This window comes from Oncorhynchus keta, chromosome 19, assembly GCF_023373465.1.
Source record: "Oncorhynchus keta strain PuntledgeMale-10-30-2019 chromosome 19, Oket_V2, whole genome shotgun sequence".
In the NCBI taxonomy this organism is placed as follows: domain Eukaryota; kingdom Metazoa; phylum Chordata; class Actinopteri; order Salmoniformes; family Salmonidae; genus Oncorhynchus; species Oncorhynchus keta.
The window spans coordinates 54,627,832-54,639,952 of NC_068439.1; the positions used below are offsets into that span (position 1 = coordinate 54,627,832).

Below are 12,121 nucleotides of genomic sequence, written 5' to 3' on the forward strand. Positions count from 1 at the left end.
GTCAGCCCCGCGGCTGGAGGAAGACGTATGAAGACACAGAGACAGGAGGACAGGAGTGCATCAGAGAGGATTGAGCTGTCACTGATTCACAGCAAACTGCTCGGTCATCACACTGCTGCTGCTCAGAGCAGGTCAGCGAGACGGAGAAATAGAGGGTGCGGGGTGTGTGTGCGTGCTTGTGTGCCTGAATGTGTGAGAGAGAGACAGAGATGTGATAGAGCAACAAGCTCTCACAGTCTCACGACAGAATCCAATGTCAAATGTTAAAGGTTAAGTTTAGGCATTAATTCCGAATGGTTACGATAAGGGCTAAGTTTTGGGATACAGTAAAAATGAATTTGAAAAAAGAAACGAGTGCCAAGCCCTGGGATGGAACACGCGACCCTCAGAACTGAAACTCGCTGCTTATGCCCATCTGTCCACAACGCCTGAGTAAAACCCAGGTCCGCTTGATGGCCTCACCGTTGCCCCTAGAGGCTGGTTTTGAAGTCAACTCCCATGTCATGCTTACCTGGACGGGGTCGAATTTCGCAGTGGATCTTGAACCACCTGGCTGGATAGAGAGAACATAATCTTGAGAGAAAATGAGACAATGTTTACAGTATCTGTCTCTGTGTTTGTGTGTATCTGCATTTCATTTTCAATACATTTGCAAAAAAAAAAAAAATTTGTCATCTTTGGGTAGTGTGAAAAATCCATTTTGAATTCAGCTGTAACCACAGGAGGCTGGTGGCGCCTTAATTGGGGAGGACAGGCAGGTGGTAATGGCTGGAGCGGAATAGGTGGGAATGTATCAACAACATTAAACATACGGTTTCCATGTTTTTGATGCCATTCTATTTGCGCCGTTCCAGCCGTTATTATGAGCCGCCTTCCCCTCAGCAGCCTCCACTGGCTGTAACACAACAAAATGTGTAATAAGTCGATTGGTATGAATACGTTCTTAAGGCAATGTATGTGTGTGTGTGTGTGTGTGTGTGTGTGTGTGTGTGTGTGTGTGTGTGTGTGTGTGTGTTTCTGCACTACCCCTGTGTATGTTTGTGCCTGCATCCATGCTTGTACTATTCCTGCTCCTGTGTGTGTGTTTGTGTATGTGTGTAGTGCTGGCCATCTGCTCTGACACTGATAAATGTCTGTGGCTCTTTGAGGAGCGGCGCAGAGAGCCTCAATCCCTCCTGCCTGCCTGTCTGTGCTCATTGCACCCTCCTATTATTTATTAGTGAGCTAGGAGCCTAGCTACAGCCTGGAGCGCCTGGGTGGGGCTCTGTCTGTCAGGCTGCAATCTGTCTGCAGTAAGAAGCCTCAGTCCTGTCAGAGAGGGAGTCACAGAAACTGTGCAGATACTTTCTCCCCTCTGCTAATTTACTCACTTGGAATGATACTGCTCAAAAACAGATGGATAGAGATACAGAGCTTTGTAGTCTACCCACATCCAATTATTTCCACAGGCGAATAATGCCTTCCGGGGTACCACTTTCCTGCCCCGTGACTTGAGGTCTTTACAATTCACATAATATACCTTTCCTGGCTTGGTAATACAGCTCCAGATACAGAGTCTTGTGCCAGCATTGCCCAATTATTTCCGGAGGTGAATAGAGCTTGCTATAGTACCACTATCCTGCCTTTATGAATTGAGTTTCTTACAATTCCCATAGCATACCTTTACTGACTTGGAATGACATTGCTCACCAACAGTTAGAGTCACAGAAAGAGCTTTGTATCACCCATTTCTTTCCAGAGGAGAAACGCTTCCTAGGGTAGCCTTTGACAATTCTGGCATATGACTTGAGGTCCTTACAATTCACACATTATTATACCTTTCCACACTCGACACTGAATGATACTGCTTACCAACAGATGGAGATGGAGAGTGAGGACCTCGTACCATCACCACCTTTCCATTTGAGTAATCCAAAAGGGCATAAAGCTTTCTAGGGTATGTCTATTCTGCCTTATGACTTGAGGTTCACGCGCTATAGTAGACAATTGACATACTGTGTACTATTGTTGTTGCTGCTATATGATACTGCCTCTGTGCTGTATGATGTGTACAATTAACTGTGTGGCTTACTGAAGCCTACTTAAAAGCAAAGAGAAGGGTGTTAAAACGAGAGAAGGAACAGGCTGTTGTGACTTCAAAGTGATAATGCACCGCCCCACCAGTGTTTAAATTAACTGGGTCATGGACCACTTCCACTTCTTTCTGTTTTACCGGTTGTTGTGTGTCTGCATGTGTCTGTATGTTTGTGTGTACATATTTATGGGTGCGTTGTTACCTGTTTGTACAGACACAGAGAGAGTGAACAAGAAAGGGAACGAGAGAGAGAGCATGCAAACAAGAGGGAGAGAGAACGAGAGACAGAGGGAGAGAGAACGAGAGACAGAGAGAGACAGAACAAGAGAAAAACAGGCGAAAGAGAGACACACAGAGCGAGAGAAAGAGAGACAGATATGCATAAAGGACAACCAGTTCTGCCTCTTGGTGTTGCATGTTATCTGATCCAATTTTCCCTCAACAGTTCCAGATATGGCCCATCCATTTTGCACCACCAGCTGGGTAACGTAGATTGAGGAAGTCAAACGGTCGCTCAGCTGTCTTTATCAGAAGGGAATGACAGTTTTCTGTAGAGCCACTCTATACTGGGCCACTGGGGTAGACGGATGGCTCCTTTTAGAGCCCAGATGTTGCTTTTCTGCTGCTGTGATTCTGTTGAGCTGGCACAGGTGTTGGGAAAAGAGAGAGAAACGTAGAGAGAGGGGCACACTCGTTTGCTCGTTCCTTTGGCACTCTTTCTCTCGTCTCTTACTCTGTTTGGCATTAGCTTTAGAGATTCATTCCCAGAATCAGGACCGGTTTCCGCCAGCCTGCCTTTTGTTCTGAACACGACCTTTCACACTCAATCATAGCTAGGGGATTTACTCTGGACAAGTGTTCTCCTGTCCACCTTTTATGGTTGTTTATTCGGTACAGATTTTTGATTAAATAGCTGAAAAGGCTTCATCTAGACCTAATTAAACCATTTCTCTGTGTGTATGTTTCTGTGTGTATTTGTTACCTGTTTAGTTTAAATGTATATAGCAAAAGTCCAGAAAAACAGTGCTCATTTCCAAGAATTGCTCATTTGTCTTTCCTGCATCGTATTTCCTTTCCTCGCTCTGTGCCACTGACCAACAGTTAGTTACAAGATTGACTGTTCTAGAGTATTCCGGGTGTTCTTGCCTGTTAAAAGGACTGTCGTGGAAGTGACCACGAAGGACTCCCGGGCAGCCCACAGTGAGTGTCTGGTCTGCGTGGGTCCTCGTCGTCTTTGGTCAGAAGGGGATTTCCTTGCATGCCTTCACATGGAATGCGACACCGGTGTTCCCACAGACACTCACTGCTGAGCCCCACATGTAGAATCAATCGTCCGGTTTCCTGACGACAAATCGTTGTGGAAATTACCACGATGGACTCCAAGTTAAATGAACAGATCTTTATTATCAAGGCCGGAGAGGTTACAACAAACTCCATACTCAATGTACAAGTCTGTCAGAAGCTGTGAAGGGATGCTCTCCTTTCAGCACTCTTTATACTCATGCACCTCTGCTCTCAGGGTGCAATAGGATGATCATGACCTTGCACACATAATTTATAGGCGTTGGGCCAAAGTAACAATGTGTTCCCTTCTATCAGTCCCCTCCCTGAGAGCAAAGCCCCAGGACATCCTAGTGGTCCTTCTGTATCTCAGTTGGTGGCGCTTGTAACGCCAGGGTAGTGGGTTCGATCCCCGGGACCACCCATACGTAGAATGTATGCACACATGACTGTAAGTCGCTTTGGATAAAAGCGTCTGCTAAATGGCATTATATTATATTATTATATTATCCTAACACAGTAACAATAAACAATACATGTAGTCACTAATTTGCAGAGACACAGGAGACAAAAAATGTCCACTACACTCCCTCCTTTTATCACCATATGTGATAACAGAGATGTATTTGACTTCTTAACATACATTCAGTCTACCAACAGGAATGCATTTAGTAAATACTGATTGTTACATACAAGAGGCATAACAATAGGCAAAAGTCCATCTTTACCTTTTTTACATTATATGGTTGCTGTCGTTTAATGACATAACTTCAAACCTTCAGGTACTTAATCAAACATGGATACTAACTCATTCTGGCATATTATAGGGGGAAAGGGGAGTTCCTGGAGAGACAGCAAGTTATCAGTATCACCTTCTTTAGTAGCCTTGAACATGATAGTTGCTGAGACTTGAGTTGCCAGGGAAGTACAAATGACCTTACAACAAGAAAGCAAAATGATCAAACACATTAAACAAAAGATTCCAACTATCACCCAATGAGCTATCTGGGAGCCCCAAGCTCCAAAGAGGACTTTCTGCCAACCAGTAAACACCCACTCTGATTCCCCAGAATGAGACTTTGCATCATAGGCAATATAGTTAGCAAGATCAGTCACATTTGATAACACATCTGGGACAAACGTGTAGCAATCGATCAATGAGTGCACAAGTACCCCCATGACCAGCCAATAAGTAGTCAAGTGCCTCCCTGTTTTGCAGGGCCACCTTGCAGAGTGCTTTTACTTTCTCATTCAGAGCAACCAAAGGTGTCTCTAGTAGTATATCCCATTTCCTCAACGTTAATAGCCAAATCTCAAATTTCATTAAAAAGGCACATGCAACTCCATATTGGGACAGCAAAACACCAGCGAATCGGGAGAAGAAGGTCTGCACCTGAGTGACATCTGCAAGGGATCGCTTATTAAGATAAGAGTCGGCTGAACAGTCCCTGAACAGTCCCTGAACAGAACCCCCAATTCTGTTTCAGTGTTTCCAAGAACTCTCGTGGCCGGCACCACAAACCCAAGAGTACACGTCCCTCCCCAATTAGGTGGTTCACTTTTAATAAGCAAATCGACCACACAACCAATAGGTACCATTTGGGTCTCCTTTCAGTGATAGAGACTTAAAGACAGAAATTGTGCTCCTGTAACAGAATCATATATTACAAGAGAGCAGTTATTGCTACCATTAACCAACATAGTACAGTTACAAAAATGTTCACCCAAATGGTTACTCTAATTTCCTCTAATACACCAGGGCTACCAGGGCTACCAGGGATCCTACTATAGGGATGGGTGGGACACTGCAATTGTCTGGCTTAGGACATGCAAGGCTAAAATAAGCATTGCAGGTTGCTAAATAAGTCATAGGGTTGGGATCCCTTGGGGGGGTAAGTAGCCAATGACAGTATTTGGGGACAGTGAAATAGATAAGTTCACCCCCAAGGGAACCCCTACATATGGGAGACCCTAACCTACTTCCACAGGACCCAACACACATACCCAATAATAAGTCTTATGAGGTGCCATTTGTCACCATTTCAGCTGGAGAGTGGAACAGATTCCCTCCCTCATCTTGACTTTTTACTTCTCTTTTCATTCGGCTGACACCTCCTTCTGGACCACGACTTCGGGTCTGCGGCGTTTCCTTTAGCTCGAGACTTTCATCTTCACCTAAACGGCCACCCACTGGAGGGCAACCAACTGTTCCAATCAATACAATGGTGCAGATCCAGACAGACCAAATAGCTAAACCTGATATGGTCCTCTTCAATGAGGATCCATCCTTCTGTAGTCTTTTACCACCATGAAGTCTCCAGGGCACAGATAATCCTTAGTTCCTACTGATAGGTTGGGCAGAGAAGCCTTCATCTGTGGGAAGAGAGCCTTAAGAACATTGCTAAGTGAGACCCAGTATGCTACCATGTCTTCTTCCAGTCCCTCAACATAAACTACATCCAACATTATTAGTTAAACCGATCACACATTTTTTTTAAACAAAATAATTAGGCAAACACAGTAAATACTCCAATATGTATTTACAAGATCCACCATCCCTCTTTTTGACACATGGTTTTGACCCTGTGACAATTTAGCAAGGTATTGGAAAGTACAACGGGAACGGCAGGTCTATCAGAATCATGTGTCCTTTGACAGTGTTCAGCCCACTGCCATTTCTCAGTCGCATCAGCTGCTGCCTGCAAAACAACATCATTAGGAGAGAAGGGGTTCATGGGAACAGGAACTGCTGCCATCTGTAGAAGGGGGGAAAACAGAAAAGGAAGCAACCAGCTTGGCCGAACAATCAGCTTTAGCATTCCCTTGAGAAACACTGTCCTTTGCAGAAGAGTGTGCTTGGCACTTAACCACGGCAATAGATGAGGGGAGCTGAACGGCCGTCAGCAAAGTGGAGACAAGATCGCTGTAGTTTTTCCAGACGAAGTAAAAAATTATCTTCTTCCACAATGTGCCAAGATCGTGCACAACACCAAATGCAAATCTACTATCAGTGTAGATATTAACAGAGCAATCCTTAGTCAAAATACATGCTCTGGTTAAACCAAATAACTCTACTGCCCGAGCAGACCAGTGGCGGGGAGGTCTTACACTTTCCAGAGTTTGAACAGTGGTGACATCAGCATAGCCTACTAAAGGTGCAGCCCTGTCGTTTCGCTGGGCAGAGTCATCCACAAAAAAATCAAAGTCCGAATTCAAAAGAGGAACGTCTTTTTGGTAAATCCTTGGGCTACAGTCAATCTTAGTCGCCAATTCACAGTCATGTTCTTCACCGGCATCAGCTGTATGTAGGAGAGTAGAGAGGTTAAGTACAGTACATCTCCTTGGTGTAACATAAGACATCTTCAAAATAATGTTCTCATAATCTAACAATCTGGCAGGTGTAAGATGGACAGTTTTAGCCTGTGTAATAATGGCATGAACCACATGGGGAACATGCACCATCAGCTCATTCATTGTTGCAATATCAGAACATGCAAAAACCGCCTCAGTTGCCACAGCAACAGAGCGGAGGCAAAAAAAACATGCCTTGGATAAGTGTCTAAATGCTTGGAGTTGTACCCCATAGGCCTATAGCCAACTCTGTGGTACTGTGTCAACACAGCAGACATAAACCCATGATTCTCAGAGACAATGGAATGGTCTGGTGTCATCAGGCAAACCAAAACAGGGGGTTGACATTAGAGCCGGCTTTAACTTAATCAAGACTAATTCCGCCTCAGGTGTCCATTCCACCACTTCAGACATTTTCCATCTTTCTGCCATAAATACAATGCTGCAGAGACTGTACTGTCTCCGCTTAGTCTTTCAACCATGGGCCACAGTAGCCAGCCACTCCCAACAGTGACGTGCTGCTTTGTAACAAGTTTAGATGGGGACTTTATCGCCTCAAGCCTATCTTTAGAGAGGGCGCTACCCTCAGAAGTAATGTCATGAACCAAATATTTAACAGAATTTCTACACAACTGCATCTTAGATGGGGAAGCCTTAGGACCATTTTCAGCTAAGAAAATCAACAATGCCTTAGTATCTTCATGACAGATTTCCTCAGATGAGGATTAGGAAAACAGGTCATCAACATATTGAACCGCATTACTACCTCCAGGGGGAATAAATCCTTCCAGATTCCTCGCCATTTCCTTGCCCAAAATGGCAGGTGATTCAACGTAGCATTGTGGCATCACCGTCCAAGAAACGTAAAAAGAGAACCAATCCTACGACCCAGGTTCAACAGGGAGGCTGAAAAATGCATTTGCCAAATCTACAACTGAAAAACAGTTCCCTGGGGGAACTTGGGAAAGAACAGTAAGTGTGTTCGTCACCAGGGGTGCTCTTGCGTGAACACCATCATTAACCTACGAACTTGTACAAACGATATTCACCAGATGGCTTCCTAACAGGTATAATAAGGGTCTTACTGGCATAATTTGGGCATTGGATCAAAGCCCCATTTTCAAACAGGGCCTGATGGATGGGAATAATACCCTTTTCTGCTTCTTTGCTAAGAGGGTACTGAGCTTTATATGGTCTGGGATTATTCTTCGGGACAACTTTCACCGGGATGGCAACTCATCTTCCTGAAATCAGTCTTGGAGACAGCCCAGAGCTGTTCTGGCACGTCATCCAGCCATGGTATGTGGGAGTTCTCTTGGGACACGACCATCATACTTTCGTTAGTGTTACGAATCCCTTTTGGCCCGACAGTCTAGGGGGGGATGGTAATAAGACCCGTAACATAACTCATGCAAATAATTGTGACAAAGTAAAAGTGAGAACGAAATAACCACGACAACTGAAATCTACCGTCAAACTCAGGGTCAATCAATCAAATTTTATTTATATAGCCCTTCGTACATCAGCTGAGATCTCAAAGTTCTGTACAGAAACCCAGCCTAAAACCCCAAACAGCAAGCAATGCAGGTGTAGAAGCACGGGTTTATTAATAAACACACGGTAATGGGGGGAGCAGGAAAAGGGGATGAACTGGACCCAAGGAAAGAAACAATAATTATTCAAAAACACCCCTAAGGTAGACTAGCCTACTTTAACAACAGCTAACTAACCAAAAATACAGTGGCTGGTCCACCCAGTTCTAACTAGTGTATTTAACAAAGTCTACCTACGGGTAGTGTATGCCCATGGGCGACTTGTCTTGGTTTCCCCTTTTCCCACCAGCAAACAAACAAACACCATAACCAAAAACAATACTCACAGGTGATGACAAAGTGCTATGGAGGTGCTCAAACAAAAGAGAGGTCAATACACAAAGAGAGAGTGAACCACAGAGACCTACAGACATGGCTTTTACAGAGAGATTGAGCTCTGGAGCAAACAACTGACAGGGTTTTTAAACCAAGGGAAAGGAACTGTGATAGGGTAGGAAACAGGAGGAGGTGTGTCTTCTGATTGATGATTGGATTGGTGACTGATTGGGGAGTGATGATTTTCACCTGTGAGGGGAGAAGGAGAGAAAAGAACACAGGATACACACACAGGATACCGTTATCCGTAACAGTTAGGAATAGGTTGTTTCTTCTGAATCGTTCGAGTAGTAACCCAGAAAGGGGAGAAAACGGTCGCTGTTGATGGAGACCACTTCCCATCCCTCTCCCAGGCAACCCAATCAGTGACTGTCAATACACTTCATCCAAGATCCAGCATCTTTTCATTCTCGATTGGGGGTACTTCATACACCGATCTCTGTGTATCAGACAGCAAAACTCCAGCCACTGTAAATTCTTCACCGTAGCATATTCCATCAATTGTCAATTCCACTCTGCTTTTCTGCTTTGTCCATTTTTGTTGATATTCAGGGTCTTCTACACACGAGGGGACAGCTGTTGTGCAGTGAAGATGTTCCGGGACAGCCCCTGCACAGTGGTGTGGGGAGGTAAGTGATATCTCATACAGTGCCTACGGAAAGGATTCAGACCCTTTGACTTCTTCCGAATTTTGTGGTATTACAGCCTTATTCTAAAATGTATTACATATATTGTCACTCATCAATCTACACACAATACCCCATAATGACAAAGCAAAAACAGTTTTACAGATATTTATGCTAATTTACGTAAATATTACATTTAAATAAGTATTCATACTCTTTATTCAGTACTTTGTTGAAACACCTTTGGCAGCAATTACAACCTCAAGTCTTCTTGGCTATGACGCTACAGGCTTGGCACACCTGCATTTGGGGAGTTTCTCCCATTCTTCTCTGTAGATCCTCTCAATCTCTGTCAGGTTGGATTGGGAGCGTTGCTGCCCAGCTATTTTCAGGTCTCTCCAGAGATGCTCGATCTGGTTCAAGTCGGGGCTCTGGCTGGGCCACTCTAGGACATTCAGAGACTTGTCCCGAAGCCACTCCTGCATTGCTTTAGCTGTGTGCTTAAGGTTCGTTGTCCTGTTGGAAGGTGAACCGTGGCCCCAGTCTGAGGTCCTGTACGCTCTAGAGCAGGTTTTCATCAAGGATCTCTCTGTACTTTGCTCCGTTCAACTTTGCCTCGATCCTGACTCATCTCACTGTCCCTGGTGCTGAAAAACATCCCCAAAGCATGATTCTGCCAACACCATAGCGATAGTGCCAGGTTTCCACCAGACGGGGCGCTTGGCATTCAGGCCAAAGAGTTCAATCTTGGTCTGACAATCTTTAGGTGCCTTTTGGCAAACTCCAAGTGGTCTATCATGCCTTTTACTGAGGATTGGCTTCTGTCTGGCCACTCTACCATAAAGGCCTGATTGGTGGTGTGCTGCAGAGATGGTTAGCATTCTGGAAGGTTCTCCCATCTCAACGGAGGAACTCTGGAGCTCTGTCAGAGTGACCATTGGGTTCTTGGTCACCTCCCTGACCAAGGCCCTTCTCCCCCAATTGCTCAATTTGGCCGGGCAGCCAGCTCAAGGAAGAGTCTTGGTGGTTCCAAACTTCTTCCATTTAAGAATGATGGTGGCCCCTGTGTTCCTGGGGACCTTCAATGCTGTATAATTAAAAAAAATGTGTACCCTTCCCCAGATCTGTGTCTCTATACAATCCTGTCTCGGATCTCTACGGACAATTCCTTTGACCTCGTGGCTTGGTTTTTGCTCTGACATACACTGTCAGCTCTCGGACCGGGTCCGGCAGCCAGGGGTTGGTTTTGGGCTGGCTGTTGGTCAACCACACCAAGACGTCCTCCCAGAGGAACTGGAGGGGATTGTGTCGGTGCTGTTGCCAAGATTGGATTACAGTCAGTTCAAGTCTTCTCTCAGCCTTCTTCTACTTCCCTCGTCTTTCCCTTGCACTTGCTTTACCATCAGTCCTTTGACTGTTTTTTCCTGCAGAGAATTCGCTTCTCTCTCCCACTTCCTAAAATCATCCCACTTCACTTTAATCTTCATATTACTTCTCTTGGCTGCTTTCTCATTTCCTCCAATTTGTCAGAACTCAGGGTGCCATCCTCAGGGAAACCACCATCAGTCCATCTACTTTCACTGTTCCATTTCCCATTATTACTTTTTAATTATACCTTGGGAATCTACTTTGCTCTAACAATTATCACACTCATACCACAATCATTCTGGGAACTAATTTCCCCTTTTCAGTAAATTAGTCAGTCATACAAAAATCGTTCCACTCAATTACTTAATATTCTTAAATTACTTAAAATGGAGTCCCCAGAACTTCCATGTAGTTCGCAGAACTACGTAAGTATTCCCTGATACCTACAGACAACGTTTCTGATGGAGTCTATCTACCCCCACCTAGTCCCTTCTTGGCACTCTGGATCATTTTCTAAGCTCAAAACAGTTCTTATTGTTCACAATAAATGTAAATTGAATTTCTAACAAAAAAACTTCCAGGTATTGTAGATGATGTGTTTTTTCCCGGGTAGCCCACAGTGGTGTGGGCGGGTCCTCGTCGTCTTTGGTCAGAAGGGGATTTCCTTGCATGCCTTCACTTGGAACACGCCACCGGTGTTCCTTCACAGACACTCACTGCTGAGCTCCACAGGTAGAATCAATCGTCCTGTTTCGTGATGCCAAATTGTCATGAAAATTACCACTAAGGACTCCAAGTCAAAGTTAAAAGAACAGATCTTTATTATCACGGCCGGAGAGGTTACAACAAACTTCATTCTCAAAGTACACGTCTGTCAGTAGCTGTGAAGGGATGCTCTCCTTTCAGCACTCTTTATACTCATGCACAAACTAGGCACCTCTGCTCTCAGGGTGCAATAAGCTGATCATGACCTTGCACACATAATTTATAGGCGTTGGGCCAAAGTAACAACGTGTTCCCTTCTTTCTGTTTTTCTTTCTATCAATTCTTTCCCTGAGAGCAAAGTCAACACCAGAGGAAGTTGCCACCGCTATTTCAATGAAATGTCATGCCCTAGAGAGGAAATGCAAGTTTAGCTTCTACCTCCTAAGACTGATGAAGGCTACTTATACATATTCACAAATTGGATGTGGGAATTTACACGTGGAGTTGATAAACATAAACAAATGGGGGCACTGACAGTCGTCTGTGTAGCTAGCTAGCATGCTAACTTTATCTAGCTACACTGTAAAGATGAGCCAGTTGGCTCTATGTCTGGTTCTGGAGCTAGATTGGTCATAAGCATTGATTTAGGGAAAACTTTGCCACAGATGGAAACCACTGGTCTATCTTTGACTTTGTCATCTATTGTTATCTCTAAAGTTTTGGCATCTTCCATAATTTGCAGTTCGAATCCACCATAGAAATAGTTAGAAAGAATAAGATGAATAATA

General features: G+C 44.4%; 1 long non-coding RNA gene across 1 annotated transcript; it reads right to left on the reverse strand.

Annotated features, from left to right (window-relative positions):
* Nucleotides 1-3,916: 3,916 nt before the first annotated feature.
* On the reverse strand, nt 3,917-8,684 carry LOC127909630 (uncharacterized). Its single transcript, XR_008072230.1, has 2 exons — nt 8,586-8,684; nt 3,917-5,728 (listed from the first exon to the last, which is right to left on the reverse strand). It is a non-coding gene; the product is annotated as an uncharacterized LOC127909630 (long non-coding RNA).
* Between the last annotated feature and the right edge of the window lie 3,437 nt (nt 8,685-12,121).